This window comes from Cryptomeria japonica, chromosome 5 (genome assembly GCF_030272615.1).
Source record: "Cryptomeria japonica chromosome 5, Sugi_1.0, whole genome shotgun sequence".
NCBI lineage: Eukaryota > Viridiplantae > Streptophyta > Pinopsida > Cupressales > Cupressaceae > Cryptomeria > Cryptomeria japonica.
The window spans coordinates 367,612,980-367,616,737 of NC_081409.1; positions in this window are offsets into that span (position 1 = coordinate 367,612,980).

The following is a 3,758-nucleotide window of genomic DNA, read 5'->3' on the forward strand; positions in this document are numbered from 1 at the left end:
TGTTAAATATTTGTAGATGATATAATCTTCAGTGGAGATGATGATATGCGCCATGCATTTGTAGATGTGATGAAAAAGGAGAGATAAAAAATTTCATTGGTCTACAGATTCAGTAGATGAAAGAGCATATCTTCATTACCCAGTCCAAGTATATCAAAGACATATTGAAGACCTTTGGCATGAAGGAGAGAAAACCGGTTGGAATGTCGATGGTGACCAGTTGCAAACTAACAAAGGAGGATGATACAACGTTGGTGGATGAGGAGTACTGGTCAATGATTGCTAAGTTTCACTATGTGGTGCACAATAGACCGGATATTGCTTATGCAGTGGACATAGTGGCCCATTTTCAGAAGACTCCAAGAGAATCCCACTTGAATGCGGTAAAGAGGATTCTTAGATACCTGAAAGGGATAGTTGATTATGAATTGTGGTACCCATACCATGGTGACTTTGATCTCAAAGTGATTACTGATGTAGATTGGATAGGTAATATGGATGACCGGAAGAAAATAGTTGGTGGAGCATTCTTCCTTGGTGGAAAACTAGTCTCGTGGATGAGCAAGAAATAGAGTTGTATTTCCCAGTCTACAGCTGAAGTGGAGTATGTGGTAGCATTTATGAACTGCACTCAGGCAATCTGGATGAATCATGTATTAAAGATGTGTGCTCCACATCAGTCAGGTACTACCGTGTCAAATCTTACAGGATTGATATGTTGAAGGATGCTACTCCATAGGGGAGAAACATAGTGGAGCTCAGAAGCTTGTGCCTCCACTTTGGCATTGCTATCAAAGGGGGAGAAGATATATGTTTGAAGATCAATATACAAAGGGGAGATGAAATAAGTGGTGCAAGAAGTGATTGAGAAAAGTGCACATGGACCAGTCTAGGTGGTGGTGATTATCTTTTAAGTTGAACTAGTGTATGTTATTGAGAATGGTGTAGATACTGAGAAATGATACACCGAGTATTGCCATCAATGGCAAAGGGGGAGATTGTTGGCATATGATGAAGCGGTGATAATGCATGTTGTCATTGATGTCAATAAGTGCTCAAGGAGGTGAATTGATATGAACCAGTATGAAGATCAGAAGTAGTTATGGTCAACCAGGATGGAGTGGACCGGTGTCGAGGTTCACTAAGTGTGACTACCGGTTGGTAGTCTCAGTTCAACTCTAGGGTTACCAATTTGGCTTGTGCGGTGCAACCGATGATGTTTTATGACCAGTTAGTTAAGGAATAAGGATAAGGATAGAGATACCATGTCAATTGTGTGCACATGAAGGATTTGTTTGTGGTTCTTGCACATGAAGATTGAATGCATTAAATGCCTACCTCGGGAATGAGCATTTTTCTTAGCGATATGTGAAGAGCGCATGATGGGTTATTGATTTTCAGGTGCGGTGAATATTCGACGATACAAGATGTCTTGAGATCTATTTTAGGTCATTTCATTCTATGTAATGTGTTTGGACGGTCAGGATTGGACTGCTTGTAAGCGTAAACTTGAAATATTTAGGGTTTAGGGTTTATGCTACCGACCTAGTTGTTGTCTATAAGGTTGATGAGTTTTGTTATTGCAGTAGTTGGAAAAAGTTTTATGTGTGTCTGCATGTTGGAGATTTGATATTTGTCAAACCAGAGTGAGGAATCTTCAGAGTGTGATTGTAGAAGAGAGGAACTGAAAAGGATCTCCCTTAGCAAGAAGTGTTGTTATCAGATCGGTGTTTTACCTATTGTCTTCTAGCCATTTCAATAGAAGGTAAATCCCTTGACCGGGTAGCTTTAATAGGCTTTGTTGTAAATCCTCTAACCAGGTGGCTTAAGGTTATTGAGCTATTTAAATCCTTTAGCGAGGTAACTCCTAACAAGGTTTCAACCTTTAACAGGGTATATAGCCATCCCTTAACCAGGTGATCCCTAATAGGATCAGTTGCTAATAGGACGTTTATTGTAAAGTGTTTAACCGAACTAGGCTCCTAACAAAGAAGACTTCAAAAGCATTCACAAATATCTTGTGGGTATTTATTCCCATCATGGTTTTTCCCATTTGGGTTTCCACGTGAAAAATTTGTGTGTTATGGGTTGTGAGATTTTCATGTGATGATTGTGTGGTTTTGATTAAGTTAGATATGCATGTATTGTTAAATGGCTGTGGTATTATTGGTACAACTCATGCATGATTATATTAGTGAAGTAGTTATCAAGGTTTGAGATCCATTGAATGTTGTCTGAAGTATTTTTGTTTAGCCAATATTGCTATGGTTAAGTTCAGCGGTGAAGACAACCGGTCAGCTATGTTTTGATATGACATAGTGTTGAAGCAGTTTTTTGTGTGTACTGATTCACCCTCCCCCCCTCTCAGTATGGGTTAGGACCTTAGTAGTTCATCATTATTCATCAATTGGTATCAAAGCACATCTAGGTCCTCGGTGATACAAGCTTAACTGCTTGAGGAAAAAGATCATGTTTCAATGATGAAGAGGGAAGGTCCTAAGTTCAACAGGGACAACTTTAAAATATTGAAGAATAGGATAAAGATATATATCAAGAGTTTGGGTGCACAACACTTGAACTATGTTGAGAATGCCTATGTAATTCCCTCTAGCACTCTAATCAATGATCAAAAAAGAGAGATAGAAGAAAATGGGCAAGTTGTGAAAGCCCTTATTAGTAGCTTGTCCGATGTAGAGTTCATTGATGTACAAGATAAGGACAATCCGAAAGAAGTATGGGACAAACTAGAATCCATTTATGGCAGTGATGAATATGTCAAGCAGGCTAAGGAATAAAGCCTTAGAGGAAAGTTTGAAGACATGAGGATGTTTGAAGGAGAGACCATTTAGCAGTATGGCATAAGAATCAAGATAGTGGTTGGAGAGATCAAGAGAACTGGTGGAATAATTGATGATGCCACTATTGTCAGTAAAGTTCTAAGATCACTTTTACCGGTCTATGCAATCAGGGTTGCTGCTATTCAAGAGCTAAGGTCTATCGATAAAACCAAGGTATCTTTAGACTCTATTATTGCAAAGTTAACTGCATGTGAATTGAATGGCTATGATGGTAGTGTTTAGAAGACCAAGTCAACCTTTAGAGCCTCTTTTTCCTCTGGACTAATCAAGAAAGGAAAAGAGATCAGTACCAATTATGAATCTAGGCTAAGCAGAGATATGAACAATGAGGAGATTCTAATGGAGTTTGAAGCTCTTCTTGCCAAGAGACTTCCAAAAGGCACTAGAAAATACAGAGGTAAGCTTCCTCTGAAGTGTTTTTCCTACAATAAGATAGGACATATAGCTGTTAACTGTCCTAACAGTGGCAATAAGGATAAACCAAAGAGGTTTAGGAAGTATAAAGGAGTAGGTAGGAGAAATTGTCTCGTTGCAGTGGATGGAGGTGTTACCGATGAGGAATATAAGGATGAAGAGAATGAGGACATAGTATTTGTGGTTGTCAAGGAAGAGTTGTCTAACCAGAAAGCTCTTGTCTCACATATTGACAACTCTAATGAGTGGATCATTAATAGCAGGTGTTCTCACCACATGACTGGTGACTGGAGAAAGTTTTTGTCTCTTGAAGAATATGATGGTGGTGTTGTGTGATTTGGCAACAATGCACCTTGCATGGTGAAAGGAAAAGGATCCATCTCATTTAATGGAAAGAGCAGTACAGATGATGTCTACTGGGTGGAAGGCCTTAAGCATAATCTTTTGAGTGTTGCTCAACTGAACGACAAAGGACTCATACTGGAA